The sequence below is a fragment of the Canis aureus genome, unplaced genomic scaffold (assembly GCF_053574225.1).
Source record: "Canis aureus isolate CA01 unplaced genomic scaffold, VMU_Caureus_v.1.0 ptg000241l_RagTag, whole genome shotgun sequence".
Lineage (NCBI taxonomy): Eukaryota > Metazoa > Chordata > Mammalia > Carnivora > Canidae > Canis > Canis aureus.
The window spans coordinates 22024-39228 of record NW_027554503.1 but is presented as its reverse complement, the minus strand read 5'-3'; the positions used below and the strand labels follow the sequence as shown (position 1 = coordinate 39228).

Here is a 17205-nt window from a genome sequence, read left to right as displayed (position 1 = left end):
CATAATTATCATATGTCCATAGTATATATTAATATCTTTCTGGCATTCATTCTTTCTCTAATAGGTATACTTGTTTATCGATCACACCTAATATCATCGCTACTATGCTTAGAGGGCATAATATTATCACTATTTGTAATAATATCTGTAACTATTCTCAACAACCACCTTACATTAGCCAGCATGATACCAATCGTACTACTAGTATTTGCTGCCTGCGAAGCAGCATTAGGACTATCTCTACTAGTTATAGTATCTAACACCTACGGGACTGATTACGTACAAAACCTAAACCTCTTACAATGCTAAAAATTATCATCCCCACTATCATACTGATCCCCCTTACATGAGTATCAAAGCCTAACATAATCTGAATTAACACGACAACATATGGTTTGCTAATCAGCTTAATCAGCTTATTCTACCTGAATCAACCAAATGATAATACATTGAACCCCTCCTTAATATTTTTCTCTGACTCCCTATCAGCACCGCTACTAGCACTTACAACATGACTTCTACCCCTTATACTTATAGCAAGCCAACACCATTTATCAAAAGAACCCTTAACTCGAAAAAAACTATATATTTCAATACTGATTCTTCTCCAGTTGTTCCTAATTATAACTTTCACCGCCTCTGAACTTATCTTCTTTTACATCCTATTTGAGGCAACACTAATCCCAACCCTGATCATTATTACCCGATGGGGGAATCAAACTGAACGACTAAACGCAGGGCTCTACTTCTTATTTTATACTTTAATAGGATCTCTCCCACTCCTAGTAGCTCTCCTTTACATCCACAATTTCATGGGCTCCCTAAATTTTCTCATAATTCAATACTGAATTCAACCTCTGCCAAACTCCTGATCTAATGTTTTCTTATGATTGGCATGCATGATAGCATTCATAGTAAAGATACCTCTATACGGCCTCCACTTGTGACTACCAAAAGCACACGTAGAGGCCCCTATTGCCGGCTCCATGGTACTTGCCGCCGTACTCCTGAAATTAGGAGGCTATGGCATGATACGAATTACAACCCTACTAAACCCCCTGACCAACTTCATAGCGTATCCTTTCATAATATTATCTCTATGAGGCATAATCATAACAAGCTCTATCTGTCTCCGTCAAACAGATCTAAAATCCCTAATTGCATACTCCTCAGTTAGTCATATGGCACTCGTTATTGTAGCGGTTCTTATTCAAACACCATGAAGTTATATAGGTGCAACAGCCCTAATAATTGCCCATGGTTTAACATCCTCGATGCTATTCTGCTTAGCCAACTCCAATTACGAACGAATCCATAGCCGTACTATGATTCTCGCACGAGGACTTCAAACCCTCCTTCCCCTGATAGCAGCCTGATGGTTATTAGCAAGCCTCACAAATCTGGCTCTTCCTCCAACAATTAATCTTATCGGAGAACTATTTGTAGTGATATCCTCATTCTCATGATCCAACATTACTATTATTCTAATAGGAATTAACATCACCATCACTGCCCTATACTCACTTTATATACTAATCACCACACAGCGTGGTAAATATTCCCACCATATCAAAAATATCAAACCGTCATTCACACGAGAAAATGCCCTAATAACCTTGCATCTACTGCCTCTACTCCTCCTATCCCTTAACCCTAAAATTATTCTCGGTCCCATCTACTGTAAGCATAGTTTAACAAAAACATTAGATTGTGAATCTAATAATAAAAGCTCAAACCTTTTTGCTTACCGAAAAAGTACTGCAAGAACTGCTAACTCATGCTCCCATGTATAAGAACATGGCTTTTTCAACTTTTATAGGATAGAAGTAATCCATTGGTCTTAGGAACCAAAAAATTGGTGCAACTCCAAATAAAAGTAATAAATATATTTACTTCATGCATAATCACAGCTCTAGTCATTCTTACTTTGCCCATCATTATAACCTCTACTAAACTCTACAAAAATAAGCTATACCCATACTATGTAAAAACCGCTACTTCTTACGCATTCATAATTAGCATAATTCCCACAATAATATTCATCTACTCAGGACAGGAAACAATTGTTTCAAACTGACATTGAATAACAATCCAGACCATAAAACTATCCATGAGTTTTAAATTAGACTACTTCTCAATAATCTTTGTGCCCGTAGCCCTTTTTGTCACGTGGTCTATTATAGAGTTTTCTATATGATATATACACTCCGATCCTTATATTAACCGATTTTTCAAGTATCTTCTCTTATTTCTTATTACTATAATAGTCTTAGTCACCGCAAACAACATATTCCAACTATTCATTGGCTGAGAAGGAGTTGGCATTATATCATTTTTACTTATTGGATGATGATACGGCCGAACCGATGCAAATACAGCTGCCCTACAAGCTATCCTCTATAACCGTATTGGAGATGTAGGCTTCATTATAACCATAGCATGGTTTCTATTGAACTTAAACACATGAGACCTTCAACAAATCTTTATTACAACAAACGATAATTTTAATTTGCCGCTACTTGGCTTACTATTAGCAGCTACCGGTAAATCTGCTCAATTCGGCTTACATCCCTGACTCCCCTCAGCCATAGAAGGCCCCACTCCTGTATCAGCCCTACTTCACTCAAGCACAATAGTTGTAGCAGGAGTATTTCTTCTTATCCGCTTTCATCCACTAATAGAGCATAATCAAACTATTCAAACCCTCACTTTATGCTTAGGGGCTATTACTACACTATTTACTGCAATCTGCGCTCTTACACAGAACGATATCAAAAAAATTGTAGCGTTCTCTACCTCAAGCCAACTAGGCCTAATAATAGTAACAATTGGCATTAACCAGCCTTACCTAGCCTTCTTACACATCTGCACTCACGCATTTTTTAAAGCTATGTTATTCATATGTTCAGGGTCAATTATCCACAGCCTAAACGATGAACAAGACATTCGAAAGATAGGTGGCCTATTTAAAGTCCTTCCCTTCACCACAACTTCCCTGATTGTCGGAAGCCTCGCATTAACAGGCATACCTTTCCTTACAGGATTCTACTCCAAAGACCTGATCATCGAGTCCGCTAACACGTCGAATACCAACGCCTGAGCCCTCTTAATTACACTCGTTGCCACATCCCTAACCGCTGCCTACAGCACCCGAATTATATTCTTCGCTCTACTAGGCCAGCCCCGCTTCTCCCCTATAATCCTTATCAACGAGAATAATCCTCTCCTAATTAACTCTATTAAACGACTCCTTATCGGAAGTGTATTTGCAGGATACATTATCTCCCACAGCATCACACCCACCACCATCCCACAGATAACTATGCCTCATTATCTAAAAATGATAGCCCTTGCAGTAACTATCTTGGGTTTCATCCTGGCACTAGAACTAAACCTTACCATACAAGGACTCAAATTTAACTATCCATCTAATTACTTTAAATTTTCCACCCTCCTTGGCTATTATCCAACCATTATGCACCGCCTCACACCTAAAACAAGTTTAACCATCAGCCAGAAATCAGCATCTATACTTCTGGACTCCATCTGACTAGAAAACATCCTACCCAAATCAATCTCGTATTTCCAAATAAAATCTTCTACCCTTATTTCAAATCAAAAGGGTCTCATCAAGCTCTATTTCCTATCGTTCATACTAACTATAATTCTCAGCCTACTAATCCTTAATTACCACGGGTAACTTCCATGATAACCAACACACCAGTTAACAGCGACCAACCTGTAACAATCACCAACCAGGTTCCATAACTATATAAAGCCGCAATACCCATAGCCTCTTCACTAAAAAACCCAGAGTCCCCCGTATCATAAATTACCCAATCCCCTATTCCATTAAACTTTAATACTACCTCCACCTCATCATCCTTCAAAATATAGCAAGCAGTCAACAACTCAGACAATAGACCAGTAATAAAAGCCGCTAGAACAGCCTTATTTGAAACTCACACCTCAGGGTATTGCTCAGTAGCCATAGCAGTTGTATAACCAAATACTACTAATATACCCCCCAAATAAATTAAAAACACTATCAGCCCTAAAAAAGAACCCCCAAAATTCAGAACAATCGCACAACCAATCCCACCGCTAATAATTAGCACAAGCCCACCATAAATAGGAGATGGTTTAGTGGCAAAACCCACAAAACTCATCACAAAAACGATACTTAAAATAAATACAATGTATGTTATCATTATTCCTACATGGAATTTAACCATGACTAATGACATGAAAAATCATCGTTGTATTTCAACTATAAGAACATTAATGACCAACATTCGAAAAACCCACCCACTAGCCAAAATTGTCAACAATTCATTCATTGACCTCCCAGCGCCATCTAACATCTCTGCTTGATGGAATTTCGGGTCCTTATTAGGAGTATGCTTGATTCTACAGATTCTAACAGGTTTATTTCTAGCTATACACTACACATCGGACACGGCCACAGCTTTTTCATCGGTCACCCACATCTGTCGAGACGTTAACTACGGCTGAATTATCCGCTATATACATGCAAATGGCGCTTCCATATTCTTCATCTGCCTATTCATACATGTGGGACGAGGCCTATACTATGGATCCTATGTATTCATAGAAACATGAAACATTGGAATTGTACTACTATTCGCAACCATAGCCACAGCATTCATAGGCTATGTACTGCCGTGAGGACAAATATCATTTTGAGGGGCAACTGTAATCACTAACCTTCTCTCCGCCATCCCCTATATCGGAACCAACTTAGTAGAGTGAATCTGAGGTGGCTTCTCAGTAGACAAAGCAACCTTAACACGATTCTTTGCATTTCATTTTATCTTTCCATTCATCATCGCAGCTCTAGCAATAGTACACCTCCTATTTCTACACGAAACCGGATCCAACAACCCCTCAGGAATCACATCAGACTCAGACAAAATTCCGTTTCACCCCTACTACACAATTAAAGATATCCTAGGAATCCTACTCCTGCTCCTAGTCTTAATATCACTAGTTTTATTTTCACCAGACCTATTAGGAGATCCAGACAACTACACCCCTGCAAACCCCCTAAACACCCCTCCACATATCAAACCTGAATGATACTTCCTATTCGCCTATGCCATCCTACGATCTATCCCTAATAAATTAGGAGGTGTACTCGCCCTAGTATTCTCCATCCTAATTTTAGCATTCATTCCATTCCTCCACACATCTAAGCAACGCAGTATAATATTCCGACCCCTCAGCCAATGCCTATTCTGACTTTTAGTCGCCGATCTTCTCACTTTAACTTGGATTGGAGGACAGCCAGTTGAACACCCTTTCATCATTATCGGACAGGTCGCCTCAATTCTATATTTCACCATCCTATTGATTCTAATGCCAACAATTAGCGTTATCGAAAATAATCTTCTAAAATGAAGAGTCTTTGTAGTATAATCATTACCTTGGTCTTGTAAACCAAAAATGGAGAGTAGTCGCCCTCCCTAAGACTCAAGGAAGAAGCTCTTGCTCCACCATCAGCACCCAAAGCTGAAATTCTTCTTAAACTATTCCCTGACACCCCCTACATTCATATATTGGACCACCTCTACTGTGCTATGTCAGTATCTCCAAAAAATCCTTCTTTCCCTCCCCTATGTACGTCGTGCATTAATGGCTTGCCCCATGCATATAAGCATGTACATGATATTATATCTTTACATAGGACATGTCTAGTCCAATTCCACAACCCATTGATCCTCAACAGTAACTAGATGCATATCACTTAGTCCAATAAGGGCTTAATCACCATGCCTCGAGAAACCATCAATCCTTGCCTGTAATGTCACTCTTCTCGCTCCGGGCCCATGCTAATGTGGGGGTTACTATCATGAAACTATACCTGGCATCTGGTTCTTACCTCAGGGCCATGACTCTATTTATTCCAATCCTACTAATTCTCGCAAATGGGACATCTCGATGGACTAGTGACTAATCAGCCCATGATCACACATAACTGTGGTGTCATGCATTTGGTATCTTTTATTTTTAGGGGGGGAATCTGCTATCACTCATCTATGACCGCAACGGCACTAACTCTAACTTATCTTCTGCTCTCAGGGAATATGCCCGTCGCGGCCCTAATGCAGTCAAATAACTTGTAGCTGGACTTATTCATTATCATTTATCAACTCACGCATAAAATCAAGGTGCTATTCAGTCAATGGTTTCAGGACATATAATTCTAGGACACACGTGTGTACACGTACGTACACGTGTGTACACGTACGTACACGTGTGTACACGTACGTACACGTGTGTACACGTACGTACACGTGTGTACACGTACGTACACGTGTGTACACGTACGTACACGTGTGTACACGTACGTACACGTGTGTACACGTACGTACACGTGTGTACACGTACGTACACGTGTGTACACGTACGTACACGTGTGTACACGTACGTACACGTGTGTACACGTACGTACACGTACGTACACGTGTGTACACGTACGTACACGTGTGTACACGTACGTACACGTGTGTACACGTACGTACACGCGCAAGACATTAAGTTAACTTATACAAACCCCCCTTACCCCCCATAAACTCATGTCATCTATTATACACTTATTTATGTCCTGCCAAACCCCAAAAACAGGACTAAGTGCATACAATACTCACAAGCTTTATTTAAATTGTATACAAATGTATTGCTACTCTAGTTAACTTAACACAACAGTCTTACACGCATTCGATCTCGTGGTCTATCTATAGATAGCATCCCCTTTTTTTTTCCTCTCATATTTACTATGTATTTTATTTATTATACACACTACAATTTCAGTATAAGTTAATGTAGCTTAATTAATAAAGCAAGGCACTGAAAATGCCAAGATGAGTCGCACGACTCCATAAACACAAAGGTTTGGTCCTAGCCTTCCTATTAGTTCTTAGTAGACTTACACATGCAAGTCTCCACGCCCCAGTGAGAATGCCCTTAAAATCAGCAGTGATCTAAAGGAGCAGGTATCAAGCACACTCTTAAGTAGCTCATAACACCTTGCTAAGCCACACCCCCACGGGATACAGCAGTGATAAAAATTAAGCCATAAACGAAAGTTTGACTAAGCCATACTAAAAAGGGTTGGTAAATTTCGTGCCAGCCACCGCGGTCATACGATTAACCCAAACTAATAGGCCCACGGCGTAAAGCGTGTTTAAGATACCTTTGCACTAAAGTTAAAACTTAACTAAGCCGTAAAAAGCTACAGTTACCATAAAATAGACCACGAAAGTGACTTTATAATAATCTGACTACACGATAGCTAAGACCCAAACTGGGATTAGATACCCCACTATGCTTAGCCCTAAACATAGATAATTTTACAACAAAATAATTCGCCAGAGGACTACTAGCAATAGCTTAAAACTCAAAGGACTTGGCGGTGCTTTATATCCCTCTAGAGGAGCCTGTTCTATAATCGATAAACCCCGATAAACCTCACCACCCTTTGCTAATTCAGTCTATATACCGCCATCTTCAGCAAACCCTCAAAAGGTAGAATAGTAAGCACAATCATTTTACATAAAAAAGTTAGGTCAAGGTGTAACTTATGGGGTGGGAAGAAATGGGCTACATTTTCTACCCAAGAACATTCCACGAACGTTTTTATGAAATTAAAAACTGAAGGAGGATTTAGTAGTAAATTAAGAATAGAGAGCTTAATTGAATAGGGCCATGAAGCACGCACACACCGCCCGTCACCCTCCTCAAGTAATAAGACACAACCATAACCATATTAACTTAACTAAGACACAAGAGGAGACAAGTCGTAACAAGGTAAGCATACCGGAAGGTGTGCTTGGATTAATCAAAGTGTAGCTTAACTAAAGCGTCTGGCCTACACCCAGAAGATTTCATTACTTATGACCACTTTGAACAAAAGCTAGCCCAACTAACCCCAAACTTAAGTATCACAGACATATAAAGTAAAACATTTAGTTAAATAATAAAAGTATAGGAGATAGAAATTTTAATTGGAGCGATAGAGATAGTACCGTAAGGGAATGATGAAAGACATCTTAACAGTATTAAACAGCAAAGATTACCCCTTTTACCTTTTGCATAATGAACTAGCCAGAAACGACTTAACAAAGAGAACTTAAGCTAAGCTCCCCGAAACCAGACGAGCTACCCATAAACAATCTAAAAGGATCAACTCATCTATGTAGCAAAATAGTGAGAAGATTTGTGGGTAGAGGTGAAAAGCCTAACGAGCCTGGTGATAGCTGGTTGCCCACAAACAGAATTTTAGTTCAACTTTAAATTTACCTAAAAAAAACAAAATTTTAATGTAAATTTAAAATATAGTCTAAGAAGGTACAGCTTCTTAGAATCAGGATACAACCTTTATTAGAGAGTATATACTAACATCACCATAGTTGGCTTAAAAGCAGCCACCAATTGAGAAAGCGTTCCAGCTCAACAAACAATATAACTTAATCCCAATCATATTACATCAACTCCTAATTATACCTCCTGGGCCATTCTATTTAAATATAGAAGCAACAATGCTAGTATGAGTAACAAGAACTATTTTCTCCCCGCATAAGCTTATATCAGAAACGGATAGACCACTGATAGTTAACAATCTGATAATATCAACCCAAAAATGAAATACTTATCTACCCTATTGTTAACCCAACACAGGCATGCATTTAAGGAAAGATTAAAAGGAGTAAAAGGAACTCGGCAAACACAAACCCCGCCTGTTTACCAAAAACATCACCTCCAGCATTTCTAGTATTGGAGGCACTGCCTGCCCAGTGACACTTGTTTAACGGCCGCGGTATCCTGACCGTGCAAAGGTAGCATAATCATTTGTTCTCTAAATAAGGACTTGTATGAATGGCCACACGAGGGTTTAACTGTCTCTTATTCCCAATCAGTGAAATTGACCTTCCCGTGAAGAGGCGGGAATGCCACAATAAGACGAGAAGACCCTATGGAGCTTTAATTAACTAACCCAAACTTATGGATACTAAATACCTACAAGGCATAACATTACACCATTATTGTGGGTTAGCAATTTAGGTTGGGGTGACCTCGGAATATAAAAAAACTCCCGAGTGATTAAAATTTAGACCCACAAGTCAAAATATAACATCACTTATTGATCCAATAATTTTTGATCAACGGAACAAGTTACCCTAGGGATAACAGCGCAATCCTATTCAAGAGTCCATATCGACAATAGGGTTTACGACCTCGATGTTGGATCAGGACATCCTAATGGTGCAGCAGCTATTAAGGGTTCGTTTGTTCAACGATTAAAGTCCTACGTGATCTGAGTTCAGACCGGAGTAATCCAGGTCGGTTTCTATCTATTATATAACCTCCCCCAGTACGAAAGGACAAGGGATGTAAGGCCTACCTCACAAAGGCGCCTTAAAACTAATAGATGAAGTCAACTCAATCTAACCAGTTTATCTCCTCATAAGCCCGAGAAAAGGGGCTTTGTTAGGGTGGCAGAGCCCGGTAACTGCGTAAAACTTAAACCTTTATTATCAGAGGTTCAATTCCTCTCCCTAACAAAATGTTCTTTATCAACATTATCTCTCTTATCATCCCAATCCTTCTTGCCGTAGCCTTCCTCACCCTCGTTGAACGAAAAGTCTTAGGCTACATACAACTTCGAAAAGGGCCTAATATCGTAGGCCCCTACGGCCTCCTTCAACCAATCGCAGATGCAGTAAAACTCTTCACAAAAGAACCTCTACGACCACTTACATCCTCCATATCAATATTCATTCTAGCCCCCATTCTAGCTCTATCACTAGCCCTAACTATATGAATCCCTCTCCCAATGCCCTACCCACTCATTAATATAAACTTAGGAGTCCTATTCATACTAGCAATATCAAGTCTCGCCGTATACTCCATCCTTTGGTCAGGATGAGCCTCAAACTCCAAATACGCTCTAATCGGAGCCCTCCGAGCAGTAGCTCAAACAATCTCATATGAAGTAACACTAGCAATCATTCTCCTATCAGTCCTCCTAATAAACGGGTCATTTACACTATCCACACTAATTATCACCCAAGAACATATATGACTAATCTTTCCGGCCTGGCCCCTAGCCATGATATGATTCATTTCTACTCTAGCAGAAACTAACCGAGCCCCCTTCGACTTAACTGAAGGAGAATCCGAACTAGTTTCTGGATTTAACGTAGAGTATGCAGCGGGTCCTTTTGCCCTATTCTTTCTAGCAGAGTACGCAAATATCATTATAATAAATATCCTCACAACAATTCTATTCTTCGGTGCATTCCACAACCCATTTATACCAGAACTCTACTCTATTAACTTCACTATAAAAACCCTCTTACTAACTATCTGCTTCCTATGAATTCGAGCATCATACCCTCGATTCCGCTATGATCAATTAATACACTTATTGTGAAAAAATTTTCTACCCCTAACTTTAGCCCTATGCATATGACATGTTGCCTTACCCATTATTACCGCGAGTATCCCACCCCAAACATAAGAAATATGTCTGATAAAAGAGTTACTTTGATAGAGTAAATAATAGAGGTTTAAATCCTCTTATTTCTAGAATAATAGGCTTCGAACCTAATCTTAAGAATTCAAAGATCTTCGTGCTACCAAACTTACACTATATTCTACAGTAAGGTCAGCTAAATTAAGCTATCGGGCCCATACCCCGAAAATGTTGGTTTATACCCTTCCCGTACTAATAAAACCCCCTATTCTCACTATTATTATAGCAACTATCATGGCAGGGACCATAATCGTCATACTAAGCTCGCACTGATTACTGATCTGAATTGGATTCGAAATAAACATGCTAGCCATCATCCCTATCCTCATAAAAAAGTATAATCCACGAGCCATAGAAGCCTCTACAAAATATTTTCTTACACAAGCTACTGCCTCAATATTACTAATAATAGGAGTCACCATTAACCTTCTTTACTCCGGCCAATGAGTAATCTCAAAAATCTCAAACCCCATCGCATCCATCATAATAACCACCGCCCTAACAATAAAACTAGGCCTATCTCCATTCCACTTCTGAGTTCCCGAAGTAGCACAAGGAGTAACACTTATATCAGGAATAATCCTACTAACATGACAAAAAATCGCACCTATATCCATCCTATATCAAATCTCCCCATCAATTAACACCAACCTTCTTATACTAATAGCCCTCGCATCCGTTCTAGTAGGAGGCTGAGGCGGACTAAATCAAACTCAACTACGAAAAATCATAGCATACTCCTCCATTGCCCACATAGGCTGAATAGCCGCTATCATTATTTACAACCCTACAATAATAATCCTAAACTTAACTTTATATATTCTAATAACACTATCTACCTTCATACTATTCATATTAAACTCATCCACCACAACCTTATCCTTATCCCACATATGAAATAAATTTCCCCTAATCACCTCCATAATCTTAATCTTAATATTATCCCTAGGAGGACTACCCCCATTATCTGGCTTCATCCCTAAATGAATAATTATTCAAGAATTAACAAAAAATAACATAATTATTATTCCAACACTAATAGCCATCACCGCTCTACTTAACTTATATTTCTACCTGCGACTCACATATAGCACCGCACTTACCATATTCCCGTCCACAAATAACATAAAAATAAAATGACAATTCGAGTACACAAAAAAGGCAACCCTACTACCCCCCTTAATCATTATCTCAACTATACTACTCCCGCTAACACCTATATTATCAGTCTTGGACTAGGAGTTTAGGTTAGACCAGACCAAGAGCCTTCAAAGCTCTAAGCAAGTGCTATACACTTAACCCCTGACCAAATCACCTCTAAGGGCTGCAAGAATCTATCTTACATCAATTGAATGCAAATCAAACACTTTAATTAAGCTAAGCCCTCCCTAGATTGGTGAGCTTCTACCTCACGAAATTTTAGTTAACAGCTAAATACCCTAGTAACTGGCTTCAATCTACCTTCTCCCGCCGCGTAGAAAAAAAAGGCGGGAGAAGCCCCGGCGGCGTCTAGGCTGCTTCTTTGAATTTGCAATTCAATATGAAAATTCACCACAGAGCTTGGCAAAAAGAGGACTTAAACCTCTATTTTTAGATTTACAGTCTAATGCTTTTATCAGCCATTTTACCTATGTTCATTAACCGATGACTGTTCTCTACTAATCACAAAGATATTGGTACTTTATACTTACTATTTGGAGCATGAGCCGGCATAGTAGGCACTGCCTTGAGCCTCCTCATCCGAGCCGAACTAGGTCAGCCCGGTACTTTACTAGGCGACGATCAAATTTATAACGTCGTCGTAACCGCCCATGCTTTCGTAATAATCTTCTTCATAGTCATGCCCATTATAATTGGGGGCTTTGGAAACTGACTAGTGCCATTAATAATTGGTGCTCCGGACATGGCATTCCCCCGAATAAATAACATGAGCTTCTGACTTCTTCCTCCATCTTTTCTTCTACTATTAGCATCTTCTATGGTAGAAGCAGGTGCAGGAACGGGGTGGACCGTTTACCCCCCACTGGCTGGCAATCTGGCCCATGCAGGAGCATCCGTTGATCTTACAATTTTCTCCTTACATTTAGCCGGAGTCTCTTCTATTTTAGGGGCAATTAATTTCATTACTACTATTATCAACATAAAACCCCCTGCAATATCCCAGTATCAAACCCCCCTATTTGTATGATCAGTACTAATTACAGCAGTTCTACTCCTACTATCCCTGCCTGTACTGGCTGCTGGAATTACAATACTTTTAACAGACCGTAATCTTAATACGACATTTTTCGATCCCGCTGGAGGAGGAGACCCTATCCTATATCAACACTTATTCTGATTCTTCGGACATCCTGAAGTTTACATTCTTATCCTGCCAGGGTTCGGAATAATTTCTCACATTGTCACTTACTACTCAGGGAAAAAAGAGCCTTTCGGCTATATAGGAATAGTATGGGCAATAATATCTATTGGGTTTTTAGGCTTTATCGTATGAGCTCACCATATGTTTACTGTAGGAATAGACGTAGACACACGAGCATACTTCACATCCGCCACTATAATTATCGCTATTCCAACAGGAGTAAAAGTATTTAGTTGACTGGCAACACTTCACGGAGGCAATATTAAATGATCTCCAGCTATGCTATGAGCTTTAGGGTTTATTTTCTTATTCACAGTAGGCGGGCTAACAGGCATTGTCCTAGCTAATTCGTCCTTAGACATCGTTCTTCATGATACGTATTATGTTGTAGCTCATTTTCACTATGTGCTCTCAATGGGAGCAGTTTTTGCCATTATGGGAGGATTTGCCCACTGATTCCCCTTATTCTCAGGTTATACTCTTAACGATACTTGAGCAAAGATTCACTTTACAATTATATTTGTGGGAGTAAATATAACTTTCTTCCCTCAGCATTTCCTAGGTTTATCCGGAATACCTCGTCGGTACTCTGACTATCCAGATGCATATACCACCTGAAATACCGTCTCCTCTATAGGATCGTTTATCTCGCTTACAGCGGTGATGCTTATAATTTTTATAATCTGAGAGGCCTTTGCATCCAAACGAGAAGTTGCTATAGTAGAACTTACTACAACTAATATTGAATGACTACATGGATGTCCCCCTCCATATCACACGTTCGAAGAACCTACATATGTAATCCAAAAATAAGAAAGGAAGGAATCGAACCCCCTAAAATTGGTTTCAAGCCAATGTCATAACCACTATGTCTTTCTCAATCAGGAGGTATTAGTAAAATATTACATAACTTTGTCAAGGTTAAATTATAGGTGAAACCCCTATATACCTCTATGGCGTACCCATTTCAACTCGGATTACAGGACGCAACCTCCCCTATTATAGAGGAGCTACTTCATTTTCATGACCATACACTAATAATTGTATTCTTAATCAGTTCTTTAGTTCTCTACATCATTTCCCTAATATTGACTACAAAATTAACTCATACAAGCACAATAGACGCACAGGAAGTAGAAACAGTATGAACTATCCTACCCGCCATTATCCTAATCCTAATCGCTCTACCTTCCCTCCGAATCCTTTATATAATAGACGAAATCAATAACCCCTCTTTAACCGTGAAAACAATAGGCCACCAATGATACTGAAGCTATGAATATACTGATTATGAAGACTTAAACTTTGACTCCTACATAATCCCAACACAAGAATTAAAGCCAGGAGAACTCCGACTATTAGAAGTAGACAACCGAGTTGTCCTCCCAATAGAAATAACCATCCGAATACTTATTTCTTCAGAAGACGTTTTGCATTCATGAGCTGTTCCATCACTAGGTCTAAAAACTGACGCTATTCCAGGACGACTAAACCAAACCACCCTTATAGCCATACGACCGGGACTGTATTATGGCCAGTGCTCTGAAATCTGCGGATCTAACCATAGCTTTATACCCATTGTTCTTGAAATAGTCCCCCTATCTTATTTTGAAACCTGATCTGCCTTAATAGTATAACCTAGACTAGACTTACTCATTAAGAAGCTATAAAGCATTAACCTTTTAAGTTAAAGACTGGGAGTTTTAACCTCCCCTTAATGAAATGCCACAGCTAGACACATCCACCTGATTTATTATAATCTTTTCAATATTTCTCACCCTCTTCATTCTATTCCAACTAAAAATTTCAAATCACCACTACCCGGAAAACCCAATAACCAAGTCTACTAAAATCACTAGTCAACATAATCCTTGAGAAAACAAATGAACGAAAATTTATTCGCCTCTTTCGCTGCCCCCTCAATAATAGGTCTCCCTATTGTAGTACTGATCGTCATATTCCCTTCCATTTTATTCCTCAATAATAGGTCTCCCTATTGTAGTACTGATCGTCATATTCCCTTCCATTTTATTCCCAGCACCCAATCGCCTAATCAATAATCGGTTAATCTCCATTCAGCAATGATTAATTCAATTAACATCAAAACAAATACTAGCAATTCATAATCAAAAGGGACGAACCTGAGCTCTCATACTTATATCACTAATTCTATTCATTGGTTCAACTAACCTACTTGGACTACTACCCCACTCATTTACGCCCACGACACAACTCTCTATAAACCTCGGAATAGCAATCCCCCTATGAGCAGGGACAGTAATTACCGGTTTCCGCTATAAGACCAAAGCATCCTTGGCACACTTTCTACCCCAAGGCACCCCTCTTCCCCTAATTCCAATACTAGTAATCATCGAAACTATTAGTCTATTCATTCAACCCATAGCTCTAGCCGTTCGATTAACCGCCAATATTACTGCAGGACACCTCCTAATCCATTTGATTGGAGGGGCTACCTTAGCTCTTATTAATATTAGCGCGACCACAGCTTTCATCACTTTTATTATTTTAATTCTATTTACGATTCTAGAGTTTGCTGTTGCCTTAATTCAAGCCTATGTCTTTACCTTACTAGTAAGTCTATACTTACATGACAACACCTAATGACCCACCAAACTCACGCTTACCATATAGTTAACCCAAGCCCATGACCGCTAACAGGAGCCCTTTCTGCCCTTCTTATAACATCGGGTCTTATCATATGATTTCACTATAACTCAATATCCCTACTTACATTAGGATTCACAACCAACCTGCTAACCATATACCAGTGATGACGAGATGTGATCCGAGAAGGCACATTCCAAGGACATCACACCCCTATTGTACAAAAAGGACTACGGTACGGAATAGTTCTTTTTATTGTATCAGAAGTATTTTTCTTTGCAGGCTTCTTTTGAGCCTTTTACCATTCCAGCCTAGCCCCTACTCCTGAACTTGGAGGTTGCTGACCTCCCACCGGCATTATTCCTCTTAACCCACTAGAAGTTCCTCTACTCAACACCTCAGTCCTCCTAGCCTCCGGAGTATCTATTACTTGAGCCCATCATAGTTTAATAGAAGGCAATCGTAAACACATACTTCAAGGCCTATTTATTACAATCTCCTTAGGCGTATATTTTACACTATTACAGGCCTCCGAATACTACGAGACATCTTTTACAATCTCCGACGGAGTGTACGGATCTACCTTTTTTATAGCTACTGGGTTTCACGGACTACATGTAATTATTGGCTCCACATTCCTTATCGTGTGCTTTCTCCGACAACTATACTACCACTTCACATCAAACCACCACTTCGGATTTGAAGCCGCTGCATGATATTGACACTTTGTTGATGTAGTCTGACTATTCTTATATGTATCTATTTATTGATGAGGATCCTATTTCTTTAGTATAACTAGTACAATTGACTTCCAATCAGTTAGCTCCAGATCAACCTGGAAAGAAGTAATAAACGTAATACTAACCTTGATAACTAATGTAACCCTAGCGTCCTTACTTGTACTAATCGCATTCTGACTTCCCCAACTAAATATTTATACAGACAAGACAAGCCCCTACGAATGTGGTTTTGACCCCATGGGATCTGCTCGCCTACCTTTCTCTATAAAATTCTTCCTAGTTGCCATCACATTCCTGCTTTTCGACCTAGAAATCGCACTCCTACTCCCACTTCCCTGAGCGTCACAAACCAACAAGTTGACAACAATACTTATCATAGCACTCCTACTAATCTCCCTCCTAGCTGCAAGCCTAGCGTACGAATGAACCGAAAAGGGGCTAGAATGAACCGAATATGATAATTAGTTTAAGCCAAAACAAATGATTTCGACTCATTAGATTATGATTTATCTCATAATTATCATATGTCCATAGTATATATTAATATCTTTCTGGCATTCATTCTTTCTCTAATAGGTATACTTGTTTATCGATCACACCTAATATCATCGCTACTATGCTTAGAGGGCATAATATTATCACTATTTGTAATAATATCTGTAACTATTCTCAACAACCACCTTACATTAGCCAGCATGATACCAATCGTACTACTAGTATTTGCTGCCTGCGAAGCAGCATTAGGACTATCTCTACTAGTTATAGTATCTAACACCTACGGGACTGATTACGTACAAAACCTAAACCTCTTACAATGCTAAAAATTATCATCCCCACTATCATACTGATCCCCCTTACATGAGTATCAAAGCCTAACATAATCTGAATTAACACGACAACATATGGTTTGCTAATCAGCT

The 17205-nt window shown here is 39.3% G+C and overlaps 1 long non-coding RNA gene and 1 pseudogene across 1 annotated transcript; both read left to right on the top strand.

The window, feature by feature from the left end:
* Positions 1–6908: 6908 nt before the first annotated feature.
* On the top strand, positions 6909–7863 carry LOC144309899 (18S ribosomal RNA; annotated as a pseudogene).
* A 6729-nt stretch (positions 7864–14592) lies between these two features.
* On the top strand, positions 14593–15542 carry LOC144309897 (uncharacterized). The gene is made up of 2 exons (XR_013375768.1): positions 14593–14849; positions 14908–15542. It is a non-coding gene; the product is annotated as an uncharacterized LOC144309897 (long non-coding RNA).
* Positions 15543–17205: the final 1663 nt, after the last annotated feature.